Source organism: Dioscorea cayenensis, chromosome 14 (assembly GCF_009730915.1).
Source record: "Dioscorea cayenensis subsp. rotundata cultivar TDr96_F1 chromosome 14, TDr96_F1_v2_PseudoChromosome.rev07_lg8_w22 25.fasta, whole genome shotgun sequence".
NCBI classification, from domain to species: domain Eukaryota; kingdom Viridiplantae; phylum Streptophyta; class Magnoliopsida; order Dioscoreales; family Dioscoreaceae; genus Dioscorea; species Dioscorea cayenensis.
The window spans coordinates 7,424,894-7,442,112 of NC_052484.1; the positions used below are offsets into that span (position 1 = coordinate 7,424,894).

At 32.3% G+C, this 17,219-nt stretch overlaps 1 pseudogene; it reads left to right on the forward strand.

Moving 5' to 3' along the window:
* The first annotated feature begins 12,174 nt into the window (after nt 1-12,174).
* LOC120276085 lies at nt 12,175-17,003 on the forward strand (annotated as a pseudogene).
* Nucleotides 17,004-17,219: the final 216 nt, after the last annotated feature.

Genomic DNA, 17,219 nt, shown 5'->3' on the forward strand with positions numbered 1-17,219 from the left:
ACTTTTCAGTCCTCGGTTTCCATAGACAATTCATGTCCATCCTTTTCATTTATTTTTTTAACCCAAAATTTTTTAAAAAGTTTTACACTTAGGTCCTTATTCTTTCCACTTGGGGTTTCTCAACAAGATTACTCTGTAGAAAAATCTTACTGCAACTGTAGTAATACCCTAAATATATTTTTCCAGTAATTATCCAAAGGTTCAGGGTATTACAATCGACATTCAGAGGACATGTTGTGGGAACATGGTGTCCACATTCCATACAAGTAGGCTTTGGTCCTCGACGGCAGCAACATTTCCAGTTATAATTTGTTGCTTTGGTATGTGGATAAAGTGGTTGAGACAAACCCGGACAGCATTACGATTGTGGAAAGAGACGGTGAGCATTTTAAACGTGCATTCTTTTCTTTCAGAGTGTGTATTGTGGGATTCAAGAGGGCTTTCAGGCCACTGTTGTTTCTCAATGGTACCCACCTCCTTGGAAAGTATTGGGGTACTCTACTAGGTGCCACAGGCAAAGATGGAAACAATGGTTTTTTCCACGTTGCCTTCGGTATTGTCGACAACGAGACCGATGCCAATTGGACTTGGTTCATAGCCAAGTTAGGTAATGCTTTATACGAGGAAGAAGATTATCATGAGATAGTTACATTCATGTCGGATAGGTCCAAGGGCCTTGTGAACACTATTGTGAGAGTCTTCCCTTCTTCCCCACATGCATACTGTCTTCGACACTTGGAGGCCAATTTTATGAAAGCCAACGTCAGACTTGGGAAGGAATTGAGGGAGAAGTGCTGGTCTATATACTTTCATATTACGTGGGTATCCACAGCTAAAGAATTCGATGATACTGTGAATGAACTGCAGGCCACATCACCCGAAGGCCATCACTGGTTGATTAATAAATCAGATATTGCACATTGGTCGAATTATCTGTTTAGAGGTGAACATTGGGGTGAGATATATTCAAATATCGCGGAGTTGTTCAATCCTTGGATCAAAGAAGCTCAGCATTTACCGGTGACGAAAATGGTCGACTCCATAAGGTATTCGAATATTCATTTACACTTAAGAATTGGTCTTATCCTTTAACACATTTTACAAATGTACAAATATCATTTTCTATGTTTAAATATATGCCTCATCGTTTAACTTATTATCCTACTGTTTAACAAAATGTGTTTCTGTTTAACTATCAATGTCTTTACTTAACCATGTTTAAGTGTTCATGTTCTACGTTGTACAGTTTCAAGTTGATGCGCATGTTATGCAACTGCCATGAGCAAGCGAACAAATGGGATACCTACGTATGCCCGGACATACATTCAAAGGCAGAGATAATTGTTGAGAATAGCCGAAATCTTCATGTTGGTCGTTGTGTCGATGATCGTTATAAAGTGATTGACCAGTGTAGGAACTCTGTAAATCTTGCCATGAGAACATGCTCATGTCGCAGATGGCAAGTTTATGGTATCCCGTGCAAACACGCTTGCGCTGCAATAATGCAGACAAACACCAACGTACGTTCATCTATTTATTAGCGGCTACTTCACCGTCGACAATTACAAACTGGAGTATAAGGATGCTATATTCTCCATACCCGATGATGATAAGCCTACAGACGGAAATCATAAACTGCGTTTATGACCACCTGTGACGAGAAGGCAACCTGGGCGTCCTAGACGAAAGAGGATCGAGTCGCAAGTGTTTGAGTTCCACGAGTTACATTGCAACCGCTGCCATGGCTCCGGTCACAATCGTAGATCTTGCAATGAAACTGTTGCTGACTAGGCATTATAAATAAACAAATTTTTAAAAAGAAACAAACTTAATTGAGTGCCAACTTTTGATATTTAAACAGAGAAACTCTTATTCTTAACATGTAACACATATATTTAAATAGAGACATTGTCTGTTTAAATAGAGACTACTTTATTTTAACTTATTATCCTAGGTTGTTTGTTTAAATAGATACTACTTTATTTTAAACGTAAACACTAATATTTAAACAATAAAATTGAAAGTTAAACAAAGAAAGTCAAGTATATAAGTATACAGACTAGTAAATTTACATTGAAAAATTTGTCATGTTCTTCGAAAACAATGAATTGAATTTAAATTTGTTACGACAAAACTGTTTTACATTTGAAAACAAACAATATCATGTCAACTCTATTTCCCCGCAGTTGAAGACGACCCCCCTTTCTCAGTGATACCGGCAGCACTCCCTTCCTTAAGTATGCGGGCAACATACTTTAATCTTATATAAGGGACGTCTATTTGCGGTAGCCGTAGCTTTTCATTATTGAGTAATTGCTCGATAAACCGTATAACATAGATGGCGCAGTCGACACTTTCTTTTTTTCGTCATGGGGTTTCAATGTCTTGAACTAGTGGGTACTTTATGGTCACCGTCTCGCCAAACTCCATATCGATACAAGTGTCGAATAGTCTCCGCTGTCGAGGTATACAATTTGAGATTAGAATACCGATTATTACCAAACACTATTTATCAAACACTATTTATCAAAGAACTTATCATTTCTAACGTGTCTTTATTGTACTCCTCACTTTAGCATGAAGAATAATGCATGTATTCTTGTTTGTTATTATCAAGGACCACGATATGGAAGTGGTCATTCATGATTATCAGGAGGATGACAATGTCAACATCATGCAGCTTGCGCGTGGCATCTCCGATCATAGCGAAAGTCGTGTCAGCTGCGTCGTCCTTCTTTGACATAAACAGCGCTAGTGGTCGTGTGATGGAGGCGCGCTTCTTGTAAGGATATGATACTCTGCTCAGTGACTTTCGTATTATGCATACGAAAGCGTCCATCACATCGTCTGAGACCATATCCTTTCCCTCAAGCAGTGTGAATAGTCTAGACCGTGTGGTGCTGAGAGAGTCATTCATCCATGTGACAGTCCTGCGGTTAAACGATAACATATATAATTAAATGATATTATAAATATTTAAATGCTATCACAAATATTTAAATGATATTGCAAATATTTAAACGGTAAATACATAAATTAAAGGTCAACATATAAATTTAAATAATAACATAAAAACTTCAAACTTACTTGTCCATACAGTAGTTGAGGAAGATCCTTATCAACTCCTGCTGAATTTGTTGAGGAGCGATTGTCTAACGTATTTTTTCTTCTTCGGAATAAAGTCTTTCCGAACTTCTTCATATTGTTGGTTGGCAAGGATCATATCTCTCGTTGCTTTTTTGGTGGCATTCCCTTACCCCTCATCAACAGCTGTTTTGGGATCATCATGCGGCACTATTGTTGACGGTTGTCGGTGTTCAGCACCAGCAGCATCTTCCTTCGATGCGGGCACGACGACGATAGCATCAGCCGGAGACATATCCTTACATGCTTGTTGTTGTTGTGGGATTGTGTCTGCCTTTGATGCGGCACTGTCGGCCGCTGGTTCCATCGTGACTATGATTTCGTTGACAACAGAGTCAACGATCTTCTCAACCGCGGCCACGGCAACAACATCAACAGAAGACACACCCTTAGCTAGTTCTTGTTCTTTATGGATTGTGTCCACCTTCGATGCCGCACTGTCGGCCGCCAGTTCTACTATAACGGGGAATTCGTTGACAACAGAGTCAACAATCTTATCAACCACGACAATGGCAACATTATCTATGATCTTCTCCACCGTGACGGGCATGTCATCAACGGTGACAGCCTCAATAACAGCATTAGCCTCCGATGGTGCTATTATTGTTTCATCATCAGCCAATGGTGGATACAGAGGCATTACTGTTTTCTTTTTTTTGCAAGTCTCTTCAAACATGGTTGTCTTGGAATGGCCATCCCGATGAAGTCCTCGTCATCAAATTCCGACGCCTCGTCCGTCCCGGGTGCTTCATTTGTTTGGAGGGACGGCGCAGTTGATTGTGATTGTCCTTCCAATGCCTCAACCCGAGTGACAAGCCGAGGGAACTCAGTCATCAATATCTGGCATGCCTGTAGAAGAGTTGCAGTGACATCGCCGCCCTAGTGCCATCGTGGGGCTGCCATGGTCGGGGGAGGGGGCCTATGGCAATTGGGGAGACTGTCATTGTCGTGGTCACGCGGGGAGGGGAAGATGGGGCTGCCACGGTCGAGGGGGTCATGAGCGATCGGGGACTGTAGTTGTCATGGTCGGGGGGGTGTTACAATCGGGCGGGGTAGGGGAGGGTTTCTCCAGCGTCGAGGAATGCGTGCGCGTGTTGGGATGGAAGTAGGAGAATGGCGTCGAGCGCGCACGGAAGAGGTTAGCCTCTCATCTTGCCTTCGAGCAAGTGATTCTGGAGCAATAGCATCTATCCGGCGGTTGGCCCGAACAAATATATCTTCATTAGCATTCGCCGGGACCAGCTCAGGAAACTAACATTTGTAAACCAAACAATCTCAGCGAAATCATTCAGTTTAAACAATAACAAATTTATTTAAACTTTTAACTTATATATTTTAACGGTATCGCATGTACTTAAACAGAAAACAAAATGTTTAAACTTTAAAGAATACTTTTAAACAGAAAATAAACACCGTTAAACGCTAAATACTATATTTAAACATTAACGACTACTGTTAAACACATTGTTCATGATTTATTACCTCTTTTCCTTCTAGAGATGACAAACTGGTTTCTATCATCGCTTGCTTCCGGTAAGTATTTTCACTATAACACAGCATCCTTGGGTCTTGTCGAAAGGGACTTTCTTTCTAGTTCCGGTCAGCTCGTAAAACTAGATGTTAAGCGCGACTGAGCAACCCTTAATATACCTTGTGTTGGTCTTCTTCCCCGTGCATCTAGCTTGCACTTGAGCGGCTGCTTGTGGAATGTCCTCCATAAGCCACTTATGCGTCGCCTGCGCCCATGCGTATCGCCCCATGCCAAGTAGATCATCGACATAATCAACGATCCAGTTCGAAACCGAGCATGAGGTATTTGGGAAGAGAATTGTACCTATGAAGTACACCATCAGGAGTTTGACAAAATTTTCTTCTACTCCCCTCTGTCGAACAAGTTGCTCAAGAGTTCTCTTGATGGAGTCTCTGTGTCACTCATGGGTTTTTGATAAATACCTCTCTTCAAAACTGAGCGTGTTTTCTTCTTCTGAAACACGATTGCGTCTCCATTGCAATGCAAACCAAGAACAAGGGCCACATCTTCAGGCCTGAAACTCAGCAGGCTTTCCCCGATCCTGAATTTATTGGTGCGGCCATCGTACCTTTGCAATAGAGAATCAAGAAGGGTCCTCTCTTGGAATACAGCTTCCAGCTCAGTAAATCACTACAACAAAATTGATGATTAGTGACAAATTTGGTTATGACATATTAGTTTTTTGTCACAAATAAATGACATTAAGTGACAAAAATATGGTTTCGTAGCGCATTTCATTAGTTCAAGTATTTTAAGTGACAATATTTTAAATCGTCATATGATGATGTCACCAAATATTTGATGTTGTATCTTCTGACTAAATGGAGATGGAGGAATTTTTTTTTAGTGACGACTTCAACATTGGGTGACAATTATATTAAGTCATTAATGCAATATTTTTTTGTGAGGAATTCTAAAATGTCTTGCTTGTAAAAAAGATTAATATAATGTCACCAATATTAATATTTACTATCGGTGATAATTTAAATTTGGTCATGTATCTTAATTATTTTTTATGACATACAAATTCGTCGCCTAAATAAAAGTAATATTGACATTATATTATTCGTCACCTAAATGTAAGTAATATTGGCATTATATTATTTTCCCAGATACATATGTCATTAAAGGATGATATTAGCAAATGTTACCATTTATTAATTAGTTTAATGACATTAACCATACGTTACTAATAAATTTTTTTAGTAAAAATTCTTAAATATTATTGTAACATTTCATAAAGCTCATGAGTTACGAGAATCACCAAAAGGCGCGAGATATTTCGCTCATTTGCTAGATTATTTAAAAAAACTACACATAATGTCAAAACATGAGATCATCAAAGATAGCATTCATTTGGATGAAGGCACTAATGATGTAGATTGACATGTTTGGCACTATGGTACAAAACACTTTTGAGAGTCGATAGCTTTGTTTTTCCATGGAATATTTTTTTCCATGAAAAATTTTTTTGTGGAAAATGAAAAAATAGTCATTTGATTGGTATTATTTTTCTAGTTATTACTCTTTATTTTTCCACGAAAAATGTAACATTTTTCCATGGAAAAAAACTCATTTGTTGTTTAATTGCATCAATTTTCCTAGAAAAAGTCATATTTTTCCATGGAAAATTTTCTCCATAGAAATTGTATTTTTGGCTACATAAAAATGCTATTTAATCCCAATCAATTATTTTTTTAAGATTTTTGTAATAGATATTTTTTTATGTACACAAGAATTCAATCTCAAAAATTGTTTCAAATTTTTACCACGTGTATCACCCTGTAGTATATATATTAATTTGAGCGAGATTTTTCATACTCACAAAAAGACTTATTTTTTATTATTTTTTTATTTTTTTGTTCCAGATAAGAGTAAAAAGAGGAAAAAAAGAAAGGATAAGTCATAACCTTGAAATCGGGGAGTAAAACAAATTTTAAAAAAAGTGATAATATTCGGATATTGAAAATTTATTTGAAAATTTATTTGAAAATTTAAGAAAAGAAAACAAAAGGATAATTTAAAAAATATATTCTAAGAAAAAAATATATAATCTCTAAATATTTTTTAATTCGGATAAATAAAAAAATATATATCCGTATGCAAAAGATAGTTAGGATTAAAAAAAGATCGAATTTTATTTTTAAATAAATCCAGGATTTTTATCAGATTTATTATAATAAAAAAATAGTAAATAAATAAATATATACTAAAAAGTGAGGATAAAAAAATAATAAATAATAATAATAATGATCCTAATAATAATTCGGATTCCCAAAAAAATAAAAATAAAATAATAGATATAAATCCGGATATTCAAGAAATGGAAAAATATTCAAATTAAAAAAATAATACTGAATGAAGAGATAATGATAAAAAAAATATGTTTTTTAAAAAAACCTTATTGATTCCATATTCACACATCATTTCATAATTTCAAATAAACAAAAATTAAGCTAAATTAATTAATTAATTAATTAATTAAAAAAATATGAATATAAACCCAAAACCAATATTTTTTTGTTATCATAAACATTATTTTTTATTTTAAAAAATTGTTAAACTTATTACAATAATTTGATAAATAATTAAAATAAATTTAAGTTTATTTAGACTATACCTAAATATAAACAGACTTTCAAAAATTGGGATAATCATTTACTTTAGGTAATTTAATAAATAATTGATATAATTTGTGCATAATCATTTACTTTTAATTTGTTTAAATTGAATTATAGATAATGACTACATATAATTATATTATATTATATTATATTATATTATATAAATCGATTCTATCCTTTTATTTAACCATAATTTATGGTAGACATGATTTTTAATTATAAAAAAATTAATACGCTCAAATTTACTAATGATTTAGAGATTATTATATAATTTTTAAATTTTTAATTTATCTAATTGCTTTTTTGGCTATCATATTACTCAAATATTTCTATAAAAACAAATCTAAAAAAAAACTCTATTATTCATACTAGTTATTTAAGAGTATTGGGTGTATACACATCGGAAGATTTTTTGCACTTGTTGAATTTCTAAGGTAATTATAATTTATTGCATATTTTTTTATATATTCATGTAATTCATTTTTTTATATTTATTTAATAGTTGATTTAATATCAAGTAATAAAAAAATTGTTTATGTTAATTTGATATGTACCAAAAATTATTTTTCGACATATGTCTAAATAATGCAAGATTTCATATATTTTTATTGACATAGGCACAAGTAGGGTAGGCTTCAGTGGGGGTTAGGGTTCGGTGGGGAAGAGGGTGCATGCAGGGTTAATTGTTATAGAAATATTTGTCATTTTCTTTGATTTTTGCATTAAAATTTTAGTTTGGTGTTTTTAAGCAAATATTTGTAAATTTTTTCTTTAGTTTTTTATTTTTCTCTTAAAAAAATAATTCTAGCTTGCCTTTGTTCTATATCCTTATTAATGAGGCGAGATATTTGTAAATTTTTTTCTTTATTTTTTTATTTTTTTCTCTTAAAAAAATAATTCTAGCTTGCCTTTGTTCTATAGCCTTATTAATGAGGCATATATTTGTAAATTTTTTCTTTACTTTTTATTTTTCTCTTAAAAATAATTCTAGCTTGCATTTGTTCTATAGCCTTATTAATGATCTCAAAATTTTTGCATTATGTATCTATATTAAGCTTTTTTTTTTCTTTTTTGAATGACCAATCCCACAACTTTAAACTTTGTTTTCTTCCCTTCCTCTTTGATATGGTTATATACCTTTACGCAAAGCAAAAAAACACTTGATTATTTTTAAGGAATTTTATAATAGCAACATATTCATTTTAGCTTTATTGGGCATCTAACATGTTTTGACAAAGCAAAACATACTGTACACCCTTGTTATATGCACCATTTTGTTGACCATTATAATGAAAACAAATAATCACTATTCTAATACTCATGTAAGTTTGTTGATTTGTACTGTATTCAGGTTATTAAGGTTATTATTGATTTCAATTGATTATTTTTTTAATTAGATAGAATAGGTACAAATGTATATCATGACTATATTTGTTTTTTCATTCATTCAAAAATAAAAAGAAGGTGTGAAATCAACCAAAGGGCTAGACAAGCGATGAAAGTTTACTCATAATCAAGGATTGAGGGCATTTGTTGCAAGCCGCTATGCTTTGGTAAATTATTATTGTTTACGTACATTATTTAATTGTCAGTTTTTGTTTGAATGATTAATTCTATGTAATAATTAATGTTTATTAATTTTGGAACTATATAGCGTAAGGATGATCAAGAACCAAATAGTATGGATTTTTTCAAGTCGACTCACTATTCAAAGAGTAAAGGATGGTCAACATCTGAGGCTCAAATAGCTTATGTAAGATCTTTCACAAAAAGAATTTATTTTTTTTAAAAAAGATTGCTTGTTAGTTAATATTCTTTTTAATTTTTAGGAAATGATGGAGAATAAATTAGCAATACTTGGTGAAGAAGGATCACAACCAGAAAACATTAATGCAATAGTTGATGAAGTATTTGGTACTACCTCAAGATACAATAAAGGACTTGGATATGGACCTAAGCCTATTGAAAAGTTTTCAAATGTAAGCTTTGCTAAGTTAAAAGAAACTCTTACAAAGACACAAAATGAACTCCAAGTGCCCATTCCTCAATTTTCAGGTATGACTCAAGCTTTATTAGCTGCTGGAATCCAAGTGCCCATTCCTCAATTTTCAGGTATATACATAATTAAACTTCCTTGTCTACTTTAAAGTTCAACTTTTTTAATTTACCCTTGTTATGAATTAGTATATCATTTGTTAAAAATAATTGATTTCAGGTCATAATAAGACAAGCTCTGATTCGACAAAAGTACCATCAACACAGGATTTAAATTAAGAGTTCAAATGAAGGCTACTGGAAATTATCTAGTTTGATTTGCATCCTTAAAAGCTCTAAGTTTTTAATGCCACTAGGACATTTGATGATATTTTAGTTTGTTAGTCTATGTTACTTATTGATTTTATTATTTTGAATAAAAATATTTATTTTATTTACTTATGGTACATTTGACAAATTACTTATAATAATACAATGCCTCTAATATGTATTTGTATCATAGTATTATTTAATATTGACATTTTTTTATAAAAAAATAATAATTTTTTTAGTAAATGACATTATAAAATATTAATTTGTGACATTTCAAAACTACATGTGTCACAAAAACATAATAGTTTGTGAGATTAAAAAAATTATCAAGAATAAGATGATATTCAATTAATTGTGACATCGCAAAAAAATTAATATGTGACATAATAAAAAGTATCATGAATGATATTATAGTCAATTTTTTTATGACATTATATAACATTAATTTGTGACGGTTTTTTTAATAACTATACATATCATAAAATATTTATTTTTCTTATGACATTTATATTTTTTTGTCACGCTTGATCAAATAAAAAAATTGTATTTAATGACAACAATATTTTTTTATTAGCGACAAACCCAGTAAGCATCACTAAAATAACCTCCAATTACTAACTATCATACTTTTTTTATGACGCTTTTTGTTGTACAATATGTGACAAACATTTGTATCATTTATTATGTGATCATTAGAAAAAAATGTCACAAAATTTCAAAAATTTTTACTTCATATTTAGTGACAATGTATAACATTTTATGACGTTTTTGTAGTATAATATGCGACAAACCAATTTCGTCACGTATTATGTGATCAATGGAATAATGTCACAAAATTTAAAAAAATTTAACTTCATATTTAGTGACAATTTATAGCATTTTTATGACGCTTTTTGTTGTACAAAACGTGACAAACATTTTTCAGTTACTTATTATGTGAAAATTGGAATAACGTCACAAAATTTAAAAATATAAATTCATATTTAGTGACAATTTATAGCATTTTATGACGCTTTTGTAGTACAATACAGGACAAAAATTTCGTCACGTATCATGTGATGATAAGAAAAAAATGTCACAAAAATTCCAAATTTTTTTACTTCATATTTAGTGACTAATTTATAACATTTTTATGACAAATTATCATAATATTTTTGTGACAATAATAAATGTCACAAATAATTGTCGAATTTGTGACATGTCACAATTTTTGTCATATAAAAAGTTATGATTGCGTGACAAACATGCAAATTGTCACATTAACCCTTTAGAGACGGAGATTAGGCGACGACACGTGGTGACGGCAAAAAAACGTCACAAAATAGTTTTAGTGACAAAAATATGTTATTTATTGACATTATTATGAATGTCCTTAATTGACAAATTTGTTGTAGTGAATGCTGCAAACGGTTTCCTTCGGATGTTCTCCCAGTGTCGAAGGGTCATGTGAACTTTCAATTCAGCCAAGGTCTCAACTACCGGTGTCAAGTAGCATCGCCCATTAACTAGGTTGACCGCCATAATCACAAGCTTGCGACAATAACAACATATTCAGCAGTATTCACAAAGTTTTAAGCGGAAATATAAGATTTTAAACGGAAGCCTAAATTATTAAACATAGATATAACATTGTAAACAGTGATCTAGAAATAGCAATTTGTACCCTACTCGACGGGTATACCCATACCCGTACCAGGTCAAGGAGGGTATTACCCTCTTTCGACACGACTGCAGCGGTGAAGTGAGTATACGTTAGTTTTTTTGAGCGAGTACTGGGCTCGAGAAGGTATGCCCTCACCCCTACCCCCTACCCTTACCCTTACCATTACCCGGTTGAAGAGGCGCAGGGTAAAACCCGTGCACGTGCACCCCTTACCCTCTCATATATATATATATATATATATATATATATATATATATATATATATATATAATTTTTTTATTAAAACTAAACATTTACTCACAATTTACTCTAATATCTATTTTTCATGGTGATTAATTTGAAAAATAATACTTCAAATTTTCTCTTAATATATTATTCTAAATTTTTATTTAATTTCTATATTTATATTTGATAATATTATCAAAAATTTAATTTTTAGATATATATTAAGAATCATAATTAAATTTAAAAAAATAAACAAATATAAAAAAATAATGTTATAATAATTTATTCTATAAATTATAAAAACATCCCGAAAAAAATAAGATACTTAATAAAAAAATCAATTGGATATAAACTTATGAGAATTATTTATAATATTTTTTTATATTCAAAAATCTTACTGAGATATTTATAAAAATTTGAGTTTATATAAAAATATAAATAGTAGATATATGAAAAAAATTTAAAAACAAAAACCAAGATAGTTAAACATGAACAAAACAAAAGGTAGAGTTACTCGTTGAGTCACTAAATAAATATCATTTTTATGTGATTATATAATTTAAGATAAACAAAGTATATATTAGTAATTTTTGAATTTATGGACGTATGTTTAAAAGATTATGATACTGATGTATAATTAATTTATTTTTATTATTATTTAAATTTAATTCGATAATTTGATGGCTACAATTCTCAGAAGCTCCGGCGTTCATTTGCCAGTCCTCTGCTCCAGCTTCCCATCTCCACGGTTTCACTCCTTGAGATCCCCGTCTCGGTCGGTCCAAACCTTGGCCTACGAAGAGATCCGAACTTCCAACAAGCCCTTCGATTCCACCGCTCTTGTAATCCACGGTGTGTTGGGATCTTCACAGTATTTGAAGCCCTTTTCCGGCGAACTCCTCTCTGAGCTCCAGAAATCCTCTTGTTCTAATGGTGATATGAAAACCCTACACTTGTTCTTTCTCTTTTTTTATCTGCATTATTTTACTGTATGTGTGATTGTGCTTACTGTTGTTGATTGAAGATTTACTGCATTTATTGCATCAATGTCCATTTTTGTTTCAATGGACTTGGGACATGTTGATTCAATGTGGATTTCAGAGTGTTGAATATGTTTCTTGTAGGTTTAAATGCAATATTGGTCTCTATATTTGATCTTAATGTTGATTTGGCCTGCTATTTTAACAAGATGTTCAATATGCTGCTTTTGTTCTCAGAAAAATGTTTGCTAGATCATTGATGATTACATAACATCCAAATTTATGTATAAGATCTTTTTATTAGTGTTTTATTTTGTGATATAAAGCACCTGTTTTTGTGTGGAATGCCAAAAGTGGCACTTTATGACTTTTAGTAGTCATATGGACTTTTTGCATAAAAATATTTTTAAAGCAGTTGTCATATCATCTGCCACATAAACTAAAACACTGAATAAACAAAATCTTGTTGAGGCATCATTTTGCCCAAGCAAGCTTTTTCGAAAATAGAAGTACCTTTTCTAACATTATGTAAATACTGGTTAAAATGAATGTTACTATACCAATGATGCATTTGAACTTTTTTGTATACGGTTTACTTTCAAAATGTTAAATAATGACTACCATTAGATATACAATCTTAAACAGATGGAGCTTTTCTAAAGTTTTTTTATCTATTTTTTTCTGATTGACATGCAATTTAGGATAAGAATGGATGGTGACATAATCTACCAAGCTAATCAGATTATGTCATGTTAGCATTTCATAAGATGTTTCAAAACTAATTCAGATTGTAAAAAGTGAATAAAATTGATTATATATTTCAGATCATATGTTGCACGAAAACCATACTGAACATCTTATAATTATACTGATAAAAAGGAGTAAAAGTCAAATAATAGAGATTAGAATGAATGTTTTGAAAATACAGGGATCAAAATGATGAGTGACCAAAGTGTATATGCCAAAAATTGTTCTATCCCTGTTAATTTTTAGTTTGATTGCAATTTGACGAATTGGGAATTTTGGGATGTTTTTGCACTGGTTAGTGGAATGAAAATTTACAGCAGTTAGTATTTTCCTTATACTTCTTTTGCTTGGATTGCTTTTGTTGAAAATATTTTTCTAACATTTTTTTTAATTTAAATATTCTATAGAACTGATGGGTGGTAGTTTGATCTGAGGGAAATGAGTTGATTTTGATAAAGAAATTGAAGAATGCAACTTGAAAGTTTTCAAGCATCTGTATTGTTTTGGAATTTCGAATATTTGAATATTTCTGAACTGTTTGAAAGTTTTGTGTGTCAGTACATAGCCTTCTTTGGCTTGATGAAGAAAATAAAATGATCATTGGAATAAGAAATTGCAACACTTGTTAGTTTACTTAAACCAGATGTTTTTTTTTCTCAGATTATTTCTGTTCTATATGTTCTCTGTTTAAAGCATTGCGCAAAACTGATGTTTAGCGGCCTGGACTGAGGGGAATGAGGTTATTTTGGTCACAGTGTGGAGGATGGTTCTTGTGGATTTGAGGAATCTTGGGAGATCAGCTGATTTGAAGGGGTTTGATCCTCCACATGACATGTTTAATGCGGCAGATGATTTGTCTAATCTAGTGAAATGTCATGGTATGGCCTGATGTTGTCATTGGCCATTCCATGGGTGGTAAGGTGGGATTGGAATTTATCTCGAGCTGTGCTCGCGGAGGTTATGGAGAATCAGCCCTTCTTCCTAAGCAGGTGTTTTGTATTATTAGACTTTTGATGCTGCTGCATTTGGTTTTGAAGTATGGCTTTTGAATGTTGAGCAGTATACAGTGTAGGGATAACTGATAACAGATTGAAAATTGTCTAGTTCTTAATAGTAGCATTGTTCTCTAGTTTGATTTGCATGTTAGACTATTGGTGATTCATTTGACTAGTTGATATCAAACATGTGCTTATTATCACTGTTGCTACTTATTCTAGAATAGCATTTTGTTTGCTTAATCATACATTTTGTTTCAAATGCTACAATAGTTATTAAGAAATAGAGAACTATTTAATCTTTGGAGGGGATACAAATGTATAAACTAATAATTCAATACAAAGGACTAGCTTAATATGATGTAATACACAAGGTAATATTCCAAAACTACAGTCATAATTATTATGAAGTTATGAAGTTTGACACTGTAGATTGTTTTCTCATTAATGCGCACCTTTTGCATAGGAAGTTTGATTGCTTGCATTTCAAAGTTTTCCATGAATTTATTTACTTGCAAGGGGAATGAATTTCTCAAGTTCATTGATGACTAATGGCTCTTGGTATTGATGCGGTACAGCTATGGGTATTGGATACATTCCTTGGAGAAATAAACTCTAGTGATGGCATTACTGAAGTAGAAAGAATTTTGCATGCTATGCAGAGCCTACCTTCCTCCCTGCCATCACAAAAGTAAGCAATCAGCACAAAATTCCAGTTTTTGTTATTGCTGAAAACTTCCAGGCACGGGTTCTGCTCTGCAATCATAGCATGTTATAATTGATGAACCTACACACCACATATAGCTCATAAGCTGGATTTTAGTTTTAAGCATATTTAGTGTTTCTTTCCCGAATTTTGTTAACTAGTTGTGTAACTCAAGCACCTTTTCTGCCAGAAGCCTGAGTCAAATACCGCAATGCTTTAAGTGTTTATTCATTTATTATCCTGTGTGACCTTCTTTGTGTGGATTTTTTTAGTTATGGTTTTTGATCGATTTATTTTCATCCTTTATCTCTTATATATTAAGACACACACACATATATGTATGCATATATGTGGATAATCCTTTATTAACTTTTGAAAAGAATTAGAAAAATTATCCAGACTATGATAGGCATCATGTACGTAAATAGTAAGGCTTATTATTTTGTATGAGCAAGTTATAATTAAAGCCTACATTTCATGTGTTATATATTGCCAAATAACTACAAGATTTGAATTTCCAGAAAGATAATCTGCTCCATCGCATTTAGTCTGTATAATTGTATAAAGGCATTCATCCAAGATATGATCCTTTTATTTGCAAAATTCATCAAGTGAGAATTTTGATAATCATATAGTGACGCTTGTAAAAGTTTTCATCTTTGTAAGTAATGGCTTGGAACTTGGAAGTGTTGAACCGAGCCTGATAAATTACCAGCTCATCAGCATCCTTCTATGAGTCGATCTAGATTTTTCTAACTGATTTATTTTATAGTCTAGTAGTCTACTTATTTTACAATCTTCATTCATGTGTGGCAGTTCTTCCTAGATGTGTTTCAAGTCTATCTATTTGTGTTTCTCCACATTTGGGTGATGGCTACATTTTTCTTCCTATCAAGGATTGCATTAATTGTTGCCATCTAGTGGTGAGGTTCTCTTATATTTGAGCAAAACTTTCATGTTCTTCACCTTTGAACATAAATGTGTAGTTTTCTGCTCATACTTATGGCTTCACTAATTTTATATTTGCTTTTCAATCATTTGCATGAGTTTTGTGTTATGTTATGGTTTATTAGAGGTACTTATGTTTTACTGACATGTCGAGTTCGAACCGTTTCTTTGCAAAACATTCTAAATAGCATAGCTAGCAAGTATTAAAATTTTTATCTGTTTTCCTTTTTATGTGCGATTTATCTTGTGCTTATATGTGCAGAGATCCAATATTTGATCTCAACAAGGTGGTTAAAACATCACCTTCCGGGCTGTAGTTCAAGACTATCTTTTTTTTTTAAATTATTTTTAACTATACTTTTATATTTTGTGTTGCACTGTTAATCAGGTGGGTTGTGGACCAGATGATTGAACATGGATTTTCAAAGCTGGTATCTGAGTGGATTGGGAGCAACTTAACGGAGTCCGGTGAACATTTAACCTGGGCTTTCAATCTCCAAGCTGTTATTGACATGTTCAACTCCTACAGGTACAATACATAGCATTGTAGCATTGTAGTATGAGCAAATTATCTGTGTTCAGTGCTCATTCTCAGGGCCATTATACATTTTCTGCTCTCGGAGAAAATACCTATTGGTCTTTGTTGGAGCACCCACCAAAGCGTCTAAAGATCGATATCGTGCGAGCTGAGAATAGTGAGAGATGGAAGGAAAGTGTTCTTCAGAAGCTTGCGGACCTGGCCAGTAAGGAAGAACGGTCCGATGAGGTAAAGGTTTTGGTCCATGTTCTCCCGAACTCTGGGCATTGGGTTCAAGCCGACAATCCTAAAGGCTTACTGGAGATAATGTCATCAAATTTTATCTCAAAGGAGTGAGGAAGAAGCATAAAAAAGGTTTTTTTTTAAACCTCCTTGTTTCTTTTAATTTGCAGTTTTGCTAGTTGCAATTGAGATTTATAAATCGGTTGTTTTGCAAAGTTAAATAGTTATAAGCTGCTTGTTTTTGCCAATGTATATATCTTTGTCTTTAATATGCGAGACATTAAGTCTTTGCAAATGGTATTGTTGTTGTTAAGAGGATATTGCCATCTACTCTAGAGGGACAGGATTATAGTGCAAATCACTCCCTGATCAAAGAACTTATGGGGTGTTTGTTTTGCAGAAGTGAAATCACTAAAGTCAAAGTGAATTGCTTATGTAGATTTTATATTGTTTGGTTAGAATATAATAATTTTTTTAAAAAAAATTATAATACGCACATAAATGTATATGCATCTTTAGAAAAATTAAAAATTATGTATATTTTTATTTACGTATAAACCGTTGACAAATCTCAGAATGATGATGTTTT